Source organism: Tasmannia lanceolata, unplaced genomic scaffold, assembly GCF_043159265.1.
Source record: "Tasmannia lanceolata isolate RefF3 unplaced genomic scaffold, GAP_Taslan_0.1 ptg000018l, whole genome shotgun sequence".
NCBI lineage: Eukaryota > Viridiplantae > Streptophyta > Magnoliopsida > Canellales > Winteraceae > Tasmannia > Tasmannia lanceolata.
Genome location: NW_027518695.1, coordinates 62,050,027 through 62,062,904, shown reverse-complemented (window position 1 = coordinate 62,062,904; position 12,878 = coordinate 62,050,027). Strand labels below are relative to the sequence as shown.

Sequence of the window (12,878 nt, the reverse complement as noted above, 5' to 3'; positions counted from 1 at the left end):
TCTTCCACTAAACTGAACTTCAGAGATCCACAACCAAATCTGCAAACTGCATTTGTCTAAACTCCCAGATCTTACAACATTATTTGAAACGAATCGTATTTAACTTCAAAAGCATTTAAAAACAATGCTTGAGTTTTTTATAGAAAAATGGAGAAAAAGACTACTTTGAAACCAATTTCAGCATGAATTTCCTACACTAATAGCAGATTTTTAAGCAATAACTAAAAAAACACCACCGAAATGGTAGATTCGTTCACAAGTAAAGACAGAAAACAAAGATTATGAAAATGAAATCAGAATATGCTCTTGAAATCGTAGCACTCCCCCCTATGAGTTCAACAAACGATTATGAATCGAGAAAATATTATTTTGTTCTAGAGTAGGAAAATTCACAAAAAAAAACGAAGAATTAATGATCTAGAACGAAAAATTTAGGGTTTAAGAGGAGATTAGGGTTTCAAAAATACCTGAAAAGATTAGGGTTTTTTCTTCTTGTTCTTCGTCTGGTAGTGAAAAAGAGGATTGTCTCTCTAGGGTCTGTGGAGAGACAGAGAGGTGGAGTTAGGGTTTCGCCGGCTAGGGTTTCGCCATGGATTTTCCGAGAGAAAGAGAGGTGGAGTTAGGCTTTTTTTTCACAAAAGGTATATTTAGATCGGGGATAATCTTGTCTTTTTGAAAAACATATAAGGGCAATATTGGAAACAGGTTTGGAATTTGGGAAAACCCCGCCTCCCAAAACGCGTGCAATCGGCTACAATCGGTTACAATCGCACAATCGGATTATGTATAATAAGTGATTATCATTTCACAAACTGAACACAATTTTAGGCACAACCGATTATACAATCGGTTACGCGCACATAATCGGTTGTAATAATCCTAAACGAGCAGGGCCTTAAGGGGCAAATTTATTAACATCCTTGATAGGCTTTCAAGTGTTTGCATTATTGACCATCGGACTTTATTTTAAGAGTTTTTATATTGTGTAAGCCCTTACAGCCCCATATTTTTCAAAAAGTATAGTACGGATCGCACTATAGGATGATCCCAACCCCTCCAATCTATAGGATAACTGCATATTATAGAAACCGCTATAGATTGGAGGGCTAGGATCATCGTATGTAAATGATTTTTGGGGCCCAACCTATTTACGCTGTGATCCATCACATGGACGATTATACGGGACTATAAGGGCTTACATCGTATAAAATCACTTATTTTAAAACTCGTAGCATGTTTTTTTGCTTCTTTTCCTTATTCAATCTTTAATTTAGAATGCAAAAGTTTTTTTTTTTGTTTTCTTAAATCTGTGCTCCAAGTTAAACCCAGTCTTCACACTTTAAAAAAAGTATATAACATTTATTTTTGACAGCTGACTGAAACTTAATTTTTTTTAAAGATGTTTGATTATTTATCATGTAGCATTCATCTTGCTTCAAAGTTAAACAATAGAATAACTATCTTAGGACCTAGAGTTCCATCTTTTTTCCCCTTTAAACTCGACCCAATTTAAGATTGGGTTGAGTTTTTCAACCTGAAAAACCAACCTAATCCAAAGAGTCATGGTTTTATTTATTTATTTTAAAGATGACAAATTTCATTGATATTAGGAAAGCATTAGGGACCAGGAGTACCGTACTGCATTACAAGATATCAATAAACCTGGATTGGGTATACCCTGAGCCAGGGAAGGGAAACCTAACAAAACAACTTCAATTACAATCACATTTTCCTTTTTTCTTCCACCATGTCATTGGCCTACTTTACTTTGGGACCCCAAAAACATCTCTCTATATTGTCAGTCCTTTTTACAAGCCAAAACCCGATAATCTTGTTGGCATCAAAATTAACAAAACATCAGAAGATCGTAAGACCAAAGGCTAATACACCCAGAAATTCCTTATCCATCTATCCGATCAAAAGACCAAAAAGACCATCAGAAACCGTCAAAGAGAAACACCCTTAGCCGGAGCATTTCTCCAACTCCATAAGAAGTGATTTGATTTCGCCCAAAAAAGTTTCTTCTGAAGACAAAGTTTCGTCCGAAACTTGGTTTGCTTCATTTAAAGTCCTACTCTCCAAAGTCATTTCTCTTAAGATTTTTTCTTCCAGCTTCCGAATTCCTCTCTCTTTCTCAGCTTCCCAATCCTGCCACCTTTCTCTTCTTTCGTCCATCATGAACTTGACAAAGAACGGGTGTTTATGCATTGGCTTATGGGATTCTTTCACGTTATAAGTCCCAGATAAGCTAAAAAAGACTTCCCTTCTCCTACGAGCTTCTTTCTTAAATAGAGTCCATTGTCTTTTTATGAATTCACCGATTTTCTCCCTAGGAGTTGGAGACAACTTTGATGCTTGATCTTCGTTATAATTCAACTCCTGGGTTGATGCGGGTTGGGTATGCTCCCTTGCCTCCTAATAATGATAGTACATCAAATTATAGTCTTTGTCATTTCTTAAAAGAAAGGTCCTTAGTATAAGGAATGCTACCAAGCAGATCCCTCACATGGAAGTGTCTTCCTAGTAACTTTCTACCACCACAACCTCTTACACCTAGTCATGTACATGTGTATTTTTAAAGAAAAATATGAGGCCCAAGTTATTCATTGATCTAAGCCTCATTGGTTGGGTACAAACATAAATGGATCATGTCCCAAAAATCATCTCCATATGAAGTAGTAGAAGGCTACATATCCAATGCAGCCATACCTCTCATATGATCCTTCATCACTATAATTACTGACAAGGATATGTGCCAGTCTAGGCAAGACCAAAGGAGGCATTTGAGAATAAATATAAAACGAGTATTTTTAGAATAAAAGGTTTTAAGTACTTTAACTGAGTGACAGATCTGTAAGCTAATGGATAGGGGATTTCCAAAAAGAGATGGTCTGAATTGTTGCTAAACTAACCTTGTCATCAATGTGGGTATTCTGAGAATATATTGATGGCAGGCATTTATATAGACAACTAGTGGGGTTGGAAGTAACTGTAGATATCAAAGTGACAGAAAGAAAATTAATGTTGGCTTAAGAGCAAAAATTTCACCCATAAATTTGGAAAAGAAAATGAGTATACATAGCAGGAATCCAAAAAAGAATGAGGAAAGCAAAAACCTTCATACATGGAGCCCATTACATATCTGAAGTGAGATGTAAACATAGAAGGTAATGTAACAATTCAGATGGATTACCGATTATATCAGACCGCAATTACACATATAGAAATGCAGGTAGGTCCTAAAATATTGAAAAAAGAATGATTGTTCTTATAAATTAAAACCTAAACCCTGGGCTGAGCATTTGATACCTTCATTGGATGGAGCGTTATATTCCTCCATTGGATGGTTTGGCACTTTAGAGTAAGCTTATTGCATCTGAGGTAGGTGCTAGTGTATTTCAAATCATGTTGTCAACAGTCTGTCATTGTGTAATGTAGGTTTTAATCTGTGTATGCTCACTCTATAAAAATTCATCCAATCAAATTTGGTAAATGTTGAGAAATATATCTTGCCCAACAAAAGCATACAGCATGCAAGTGACCTGCATTTCATCCAAATAAAAATTCAATGACCGGTGGCACAGTCAAGGCCCAAAATGGAGATGATCTAAAACCCTCAGCTTCACCCTCCGCGATGGTGCCCATATAGAAACCTAAAACAGTCCACAAAAGAATGCAGCTGCATTTCATCCAAATAAAATCAAGAAATTTAGTTAGTACCTAATTGCACAATTGAGCTAGTAGCCATATATGACTTGTCATTTTAGATATTTTCGATGAAAACAACATTAACGTGTGAAAATGACTTTACAAAAATTGAAAGATTTGATCCTCATGGAAAATTATTTTTGAGAATTATCTGAGTGTAGCCTCAATCAAATTAGATAAAATAGCCTTAATCAAACTCATGAGAAAGTAGAATGGGACTCCTCCAAGATGATTGGATGGTATCGGCCTGTTGCATTTCTCTAACAATACTAATGAAGACTCAAAGCAAAGATTGTAATGCAACAGTAAGGCTGAGCCGTGGAATATTCTCACTTGGTCTACAAATGTGTTAGTGCTTTTAAGTGTTTTGCAACTGTGTTCATAATTGAAGTTTAAATGCACGTTGGAGGTCATTGAAATTTCTAGCATCAGATTGCATGCAACAGAAACTAAGAACATCTTTTCATATGTAATAGCAGGAAACATGGTATTTTTTGTGTTTTTTTCACATGATCTATTATGAAGAGAGGTGTAACATTATTAGTATTACCAGACCAATATGTACTCCAAAACTGAAAACTCCCAAATCCCTAAACTGACCACAGAAAATGCAGATGACCCATCTAATTACCAAATAAATACTAATCCCTGATGGGTTTCACAGAAAATCCATACCTGTTGCAGAGAACGAATGGCGGACGGGCACCTTCTGCATGATAACACGGTGGTTGGAGTGGGATGATTATGTACTTTGCTTCCTTTCTTTTTCTATGCGATGTAATCGACGGGACTCATGACATATCCCGCGTCGGAGAAATCTTGTCCCCTTGTTTTGGACATTTTTCATGATCAATGAAAGTCAAAATTAAAAAAAATAAAAATGCATAAAACCCTGCACCAATCCTTGATTGTTTTGATACCTGCATAGAATAAAATCATAAAACCATGGAATAAGCAAATTACATAATTAATAACTAATATATTTCAATGTTTTAAAAAAGGTAAAGAAACATGCCAAAAGAAAATAAAAGTTTTCCACTTGGTGATAAATATGATTGCTGGGATGAAATTCTTCAATATGCAAGCTTCAGTTATCCACTTGGTGGGAATCATATTTGAACAAATTTCTTTTGCTCCGCACACTCACCAAAATCTTCCGAATAATCTTCACAAACCACTGCTCGACTGCTTTTCAAGCTCCAAAAAAGAAATTATATAGGAAATGTTATCAGCACTACTGTATTTTGACAAGGGCACTCCTCACTTTATTAAAAGCATGGTATGGCCCGCACCATAAGATGATCCAAACCGTCCATTAGATGGGCCACAGCCTAAATAGGTTGTGCCCCAAAAATCATTACCATAGGTTGATCCTACCCCTCCGATCTGAATGTTAGAGGGTTGATTCGAACCCTCTATAGATCGGACGGTTAGGATCAACCTATGGAAATAATTTTTGGGGCACAACCTATTTAGGCTGTGGCCCATCTAATGGACGGTTTGGATCATCCTATGGTGCCATACTGTACTTTTAATAAAGTGAGGAGTGCCCTCATCAAAATACAGTAGTGCTGATAACATTTCCCATTATATATTATCAGGAATATGGTGTTACGCAGCAGAGGAAGATAAAAAGAAATTATATATTACCAAGAGTATGGTGTTCATGATGAGATGGAGCAAGATGCAGGTGATCTTGAAGTGGAGAATAACCTTGAAGAACAAAAATTAGATTTGAGGATGAGAAAAAAATTATTACCTGGAATATGGCTTTCTTGATGAGAAATCAAATAAAGATTGAGGAAATCTGTGTAAAACCAAACATTACCATGATTATAACAAAGGCTCAAAAGGCAGAGAGCCAAAAATGCTGGTCAACAACTGCATCAAAATTTTAAACCTCCATGAAAAAAACAACTGCATAACAAAAGAAAGAGAAAAAAAAAAAAACCTCAAAAAGACCAAAACCTTCTACTACACAGGACTAAGCCCCAAATCTTTCAAAATCGATTGCCAAATATCTGTGCCTTGCATCATTGTCTCTCCCAAGGCGTACCCAACCATGATCCTCAAATTTCCTTTCTCCATCAGCAATGCAGAATCTGTTAATAAAGAAGCAATACTAAATTATCAAATCACTAGCTAAGAAAACCCACAATAAAAATAGAAAAAAAAAAACAACAGCAACCACACCCAGTTTGAAACTTTAACATAACAATCGAGTAATCATCAGAATAAATTCAAAAGAACACTTTCTTTACCTCCTGTGCAGAACATCCATTCTGTACCTCCTGTATCAGAAATTATGTGGAGAAAATCCAGACGCAGGCACGCGCGCACACACACACACACCAAAACAAAACCAAAAACAAAAACAAAAAAAAAACTCAAGTAACGAGCATCATGAAAGCAAATGAACCCTTTCTATACCCATTTTAAGTTTGAAACTAAATCTATACACCAAATGTCCTAAAATTTGAACAAAGATAAAAGGAACTTCATAAATATCTGTCCCTGTTACCATTACTTTGCCAGGCTGCGTTTATTGAGGAAGATGTGAGAGGTCATTGCGCAGATGATTCAAAAATCCCTTCGATATTACCTCGATCAGAAAGTAGAACCCTTTAACAATGGGGTAGGTAAATTTAGCAGTTTGGAGCTATTATTCTCATTGGAAAATTCCTGCAATCCAAACAGCAGTGCCTTGTATATACTGTCAGACACATGCAAATTAAAACATGGATAAAAAATTGTTATTTGTTCTACTTTTTTCAAGGGAAATGCCAAGAAGATGGTTGGGAAAGAGGATGAATGAAAAAAACAAAGTGTTGCAAAAAGCGTATGAAGAATAAACGAACCTGAGAAGACACGTAAGGAAGAAAAACTTGACATCCAATGAAAGTCCTGCAAAACACCCATAGCTTTCCGCAAAAAAAATCTAAATCCTTTAGATTAATGAGAGAAATGGAATGATAAAGGATAATCCTCGAAAATGAAATCAGGAGAGCATGCATGCTCTGTACACAGAGGAATGAATATATAGAGGGAAAATTGTTTTACCTAAAAATATTATTTAATCGAAGGGATTTGCTAGCATCCATCGCAGAAGGCATGTCGCATATAGCCTGTTGCATCTGACAGCCAGCTCACTTTTCAGCAGGTTTTGTCTTCATTTATGATGTGGCCGCTGTCAGATGCAACAGACCATCTGCAAAGTGCCTTCTGCGATGGAAGCTAGCAAATCCCTTCGTCGAATGGATGGAAGAAGAAGGAAAACATATAGAATGTATGGAAAAGCCGGTTTCAAAGTATAACTGTAGAAGGCAGAACGTCTCTGTAAATGGAAACAAATACATACAACTGACATGTAGTGGCGAGATGGAATAGGAAAAGTCAGTTTCAAAGTGTAACGGAAAAAGGCAGAACGTCTATGTAAACGGAAACAAATAAATTGAATCTATATATATATATATATATGAGGAAAGTGTTGGTGAGCTTAAGCTCACCAAACTTATGGTGAGCTTAAGCGCCCAATCACATTGGGGCCTACTTTGTTAGGATGATCCAAAGCATTCATTTGAAAGGCCCTTACATAGATGGGGTGTGTACCAAAAATCAGCTCCATAGGATCATCCTAACCCCTCCATTTGTGGAGGTCAAAATGGACAGACATTATTTGTCCACAAATCGGCCCATTTTTGTCCTCCACAAATGGAGGGGTTAGGATGATCCTATGGAGCTGATTTTTGGTACACACCCTATTTATGATAGGGCCTTGCAAATGAATGGTTTGGATCACCACAGAAAATGTGGGACCCATGTGATTGGGGGGCTTAAGCTCACCAACACTTTCTTCATATATATATATATATATATATATATATATATATACAGAGAGAGAGAGAGAGAGAGAGAGAGAGAGAGAGAGAGAGAGAGAGAGAGAGAGATTTATGGAAACATTAATATTAACAGAATCTAAAATCTGTAACGGAGAGGTGGAAAATGAAAAGCCGTATAGGCAGTAGTAACGCCAAGTTGGAATTTTTGTGCCATGTAGACTTGAGGGAGGCAGGGAAGGGATGCCACGTTACCGTGAACAGTGAAACAGCCCTTTATCTTTGTATATATAGATTGGATTAATAAGATTTTCTCCCATATTTTCCCATATTTAATTTGAAAAATGTCCAGGCTTGCAATCTAATTAATATTGGCACATTGCGAATAGATTGGTTTAAATACTTTAAAAGGGGCCATAGATTGTAACTTAATGGGAATCTAATGGTCAGGGAATTCCTAGAGAAAGGTCTAACTCATGAAGGTCTGTTTTCTTTTCTTCAGGTCGGCTTGCTTTCCTTTGCATTTGTCACATCCCCAACTTTGGATAACCTCCCAAATTTTATTGGCATACATATCCAATATCCATTCATGGGTCACATATTGAATAGTTTACTAGTATCTGTTGTGATTCAACAAATTTCTAGCAATAAAGGTTGGTCAGTGATTTTGCCATAGGGACCAAGAGAAGTCAAGTTACCACACATGTTTTTTATTTCCAATGGAATCAGGTACATCACTCAAATCCAACACCCATAGGTAACTCAATTTTAGAAAGAGATCACAGAGACTTGGGTTTTCCTTCGACTATCAATAACAATGTGTGTAATCAATTAGATACGTAAAAGGCCTTAAAAATGAGGCCTTATTATGCTGCCACAACAATAACTAAGGAATTCTAAAATATTTATTTCTTAGAATTGATTGAGCTACATCGGGTCATTAATCCTATACCTTGAATTGCCTTAAGCATGTTGAAAGAAATACATCCATCTCGAATTATCTTATACCTTGATTTGCCTTGAGAATGTCGAAAGAAATACATCGACATCAAATTATCTAATATCTTGATTCACCTTGAGGAGAATGTTGAAAGAAATACATACGCATCAAATTATCTTATACATTGATTCGCCTAGCAAATGTTGAAAGAAATACATCAAATTATTTAGAATGTTGAAATTAATACATCCACACCAAATTATCTTACACCTTGATTTGCCTTGAGATTGTTGAAAGAAAAACATCCACATCAAATTCGTAGACATTATAGCAAAGGCAAGGATGAACAATACAATTATGTTTTACATTTTATGCGTAAGCATACAGACACGATTTGCGACATGCTTCCTCATACTAAAGAGTTCAAGAGATCGGAAGTTGGGCTTCAAGTCGATGTTTACCACGGATGAATGGGAAAGAACCTCGTATTCAAAAAAATCAAATGATAGCTTCATTTTAAAATTGATATACTTGATTTGCTTTGAGAATGTTGAAAGAAAGACCTCCACAACAAACATTTGTAGGCAAATGATGATAAATGAATTTTATAATTGATAAAATATCATTTTACCACATGTAGCGAAACATGATATAAGGCAGACAAAGCTGGCGGCCCTCTAGAATGCTGTAGATAATATATGCCTCTAAGGGTCTTAGGGCTTCACGCATCCCAGCACGAGGTATGAAGATGTGGTACATGAAGTTATGGAGCATGCGTGCAACCGGAATGAGGTCGGCAGATTGTACGGGCATATTAGGGTGGTAGCGCCATGTTATCCGACCATAGACAGTGTCATGATCAAGATCATCAAGTGAATGTGTCCCATCTTCCGGCCAAAAATAGTGTAAGAGGCCCTCATGGCTAATCTCAAGAAGTGTGGCAAAAGTGTGATAGTTGAGTTTGATGACAGTTTTCTTGATCTTAGATTCAATTTTGAAGAAGGAAGGGAAAATGGTGAGATTGGCATAGAAGAGACGCACCAATCGAGGGTAAACGGGTTCATTGAGGTGAAGGATGGGTGTCCAATGAAGGGCATCAAATTTGGCCTTTAAATCAAAATTTTGAAGGACAGGGAGATCAATGTACCTACCGGTGAGGATGCCCCTAGTACCGACGTCGTCCCAGAGTTTCTTGGCCTTATCCCAGTGAAAAATGAGTTGGACACAACCTCAGCCGCCATAGCCTTGGCCTTCGCCTTCTTCCGTGAAGGCCCTTCTTCCTCGGGAACGTCTTCAGGAACGTATTCGACGATCCGTAAATCCCACTTCTTATAAGAGGCCTCCAAGTATTCCGATTGGAGAATTCCTCCGATAAACTGTGTGTCGGCTCCTACCAAGAATCAGGTAAAGTCTTGTGTAGTTGTTTGGGTGAAGATCCCCTGCTGCAGCCGCATCCATTGAGCAATTGGGAGCTCTTATACCAAATAGTCAAGGCTGAGATTACAGAAACCCCCTCTCTGTTGTAGTTCCTCATCCAAAAGTTTGGAAAATATTGGTGCTTAATCCTGTGGGCGCTCTTTGTCTTCGCATGTGTCATCAGAGACTGCATACCTCTATAAGTGGCAAAGGCTGGGATTACAGAAACCCCCCTCTGTTGTAGTTCCTCATCCAAAAGTTCGGCAAATACTTGGTGCTTAGCCCTGTGGGCGCGTTTTTGTCTTTGCATGTGTCATCACAGGCTGCATATCTATGTAAGAGGCAAAACCCAGCTTGGCATGCTGGGCAGCACCACTGCCTCAAATGTTCTCATTTATCTGTTCAATGGTCAAATTATCCAAGTCTTCAAAAAACCTTATTAGACCTTCCAAACATCATCCAAAACAAGTAAAATTCTCTTTGGGGTCCATGCTTCTCAAAGTATATCTACTCCATCGAGACTACAAAATTTTCTAATCAATTACGCCCCTCCACCCTCTTATCGTTGTAAACAAGCTGAGCAAGTGAATCTTTCCATAGACCCTTATACCAACCATGAGAATCACACAAATACCTCTCCACACTACAGATTCATACAATAACAACAACAAGTCTATTCTTTTCTCCTCTCTGTCATCTTCCCACCCATAACCATTTGAATAATATATTAAGGAGTCAATCTGTAAACTCCCCCAAATAGTATTCATCCTATGTGCAATTTCATGTAAAAACAAAACTGGGTTGGAAGTAAAAAGGGAGACAAGAAGAAATTGTTCACCCGCTTCTTCTTGCTGGTTTGATTTCAGACTTTGAGTCCAATCTTTCACATTGATTCAGTGTGGATGATCTGCTGGACAGGATTTCGAGCTTATCATCAAAGCCCCAAAGGAAGCGAGAATCTGGTGTTTACGGTAGAGCGGAAGGTATAAGAGATAAGCTTGAGTCTCCACGTATAAATATCCTCAACCCTAACCCTAAAGTTTATTGATTGATGATGAATACGACCCCCTTTTTACCTGGGACGCCCCTTTTTAGTTGTTTTATAATTTAATCCAGGGATAAATACACTTAGATCACCTGTGGTTTCTGACACATTCAACTTAACCCCTAATGTTTAAAAAGTTACAAGTCGACCTCATGTGGTTTCAATTTGTGTTAGATAGACCCCCTCAGTGGACGGTCATCCACAGATTGAAGGGTTATGATGATCCTATGGAGCTGATTTTTTTAGCACACCCTATTTATATTAGGGCCCATCAAATGAACGAACGCTTTAGATCATCCAAACAATGTGGGCCCACTGTGTTTTTGGTAGTGTTTGGATTCGGGTATGGGGTTTGGAGAGGTGTACGGGGTCTTCCTTACCATTGATAGTGTTTCAACATTAGGGGTTAAGTTGAATGTATCAGAAAACCACAGGGGGTCTAAGTGTATTTTTCCCTTTATAATTTAATCTAAAAATAGCAAAGAAGAGTCTCCGTAGTAAAAACACAGACGTGGGGCGGGGGCCTTTATTTTAAGTTTTTATACGGTGGTGTGGCCGTATATTCTAGTATTTTCTCAAAAGGTACTATACGGCCCACTGCATAGAATGATCAAAACCGTCCACTTCTCCATTTATCATATCTACAAAGATAAATGTTTGGGGGGGGGGGGGGGGGGTTGGATGGACCAAAAGGTTCCGAACGTTAATGAACATGACCGAGTCAATTGGATCCATATCCTAAGTGCCAAAATTATTTTGCCCTTCGTATTTTCATTCATTTGTGTTTATTCACAAGGGTATTTTCTGCATATTATATCAACACTCATTAGGCTGAAAAGGGCGGTTGGCTGCCCTTCAGTTTAGAATACCTCTCTATATCAACACTCATTAGGCTCATTTCTCAACCTTTGCAGCTCTCCCCGGGCCCCGGGAATTGGACCCACTTGCAATCACTAACATCAAACGCCCAGAGATCGTTCAGGCGTCCGGCGACCCCACATCCACCAAAGATGTACACGCGTTGATCATCGGCGACCGTTGAGTGGTAGCTGCGATTTTGTGGGCCCTCTTCTCCCGAGGAAAGTAGGACCCACTTGTTCGTACGTGTATCGAAAGAGTAGAGTTCGTTGAGCTCTGTGTGGTCAGCATCCCTACCCCCAAAGACGTAGATGGTCTCTCCCACGGCGGCCATTGTCACCCCGACACGTGGCGGTGGCACATCCCCAGTGGCATCAGCGATAGACCACGTCAGATCTTCGAGGTCGAACACGTGGAGCTTATTGTCAACGGGTACACGTGGCTTGAACTCGCCACCAAAAACGTAAGCCTTGTTGCCTACCATGGCTATGGCGTGGGAGCTTCTTGCTCCTGGTCCACTGCCTTTCTGCTCCAACTGATCAATACAGAAAAAAAATTGAGTAGTAAAAGAGAGAACATCTCAAATTTATTCATCACATGTGGAAAATTATTATTGAAATTGTTCTAGGGAGACTGCCACCATGATCTGATAATCTTAACCCTCCTGTTTTTTTGTGAAACATTTCTTATGAATGTTTCATAATAGCAATTTTGATACCTGTTTAAATGATATTTGATCCAACAGCAGACCACTTATTAAGTCTGCTGTTGGATCAAATATGAAGGGGTGGTACTTTTATCGTAGCACCTGCACTTGCCTTCACCGTCGGGGGCACCGTATAATTCCTCATATCTTTATGAGTAACTAGTTGCAGACTTGAGCGTTGCACGGGAACAAAAAACAAAGAAAAACAATGAATCAAATGATGCGTTGCACATCATCGATTGTCATAATCTCAAACAAAAAGGGAATAGAAAGGCCGGAAAAAAAAGGAAGTCTCCATTTCAAATACCTGAATGGTCAAAAACTCATGAAATGCACCATCACCTCTTTACGCACCTGCAAGGCACATGA

At 38.2% G+C, this 12,878-nt stretch overlaps 1 long non-coding RNA gene and 1 pseudogene across 11 annotated transcripts; both read right to left on the bottom strand.

The window, feature by feature from the left end:
- Positions 1–1,621: 1,621 nt before the first annotated feature.
- Positions 1,622–10,917, bottom strand: LOC143849656 (uncharacterized). 11 transcript variants are annotated; one of them, XR_013235749.1, is made up of 9 exons: positions 10,739–10,917; positions 6,567–6,612; positions 6,230–6,390; positions 5,970–5,999; positions 5,677–5,810; positions 5,537–5,589; positions 5,359–5,421; positions 4,384–4,628; positions 3,101–3,679 (listed from the first exon to the last, which is right to left on the bottom strand). It is a non-coding gene; the product is annotated as an uncharacterized LOC143849656 (long non-coding RNA). The 11 variants fall into 11 exon arrangements; XR_013235750.1 differs by having other exon boundaries at positions 6,236–6,390; XR_013235746.1 differs by having other exon boundaries at positions 5,970–6,390; positions 6,567–6,646.
- Positions 10,918–11,846: 929 nt separating this feature from the next.
- Positions 11,847–12,654, bottom strand: LOC143850581 (thiohydroximate-O-sulfate sulfur/sulfate-lyase (nitrile-forming) NSP1 pseudogene; annotated as a pseudogene).
- Positions 12,655–12,878: the final 224 nt, after the last annotated feature.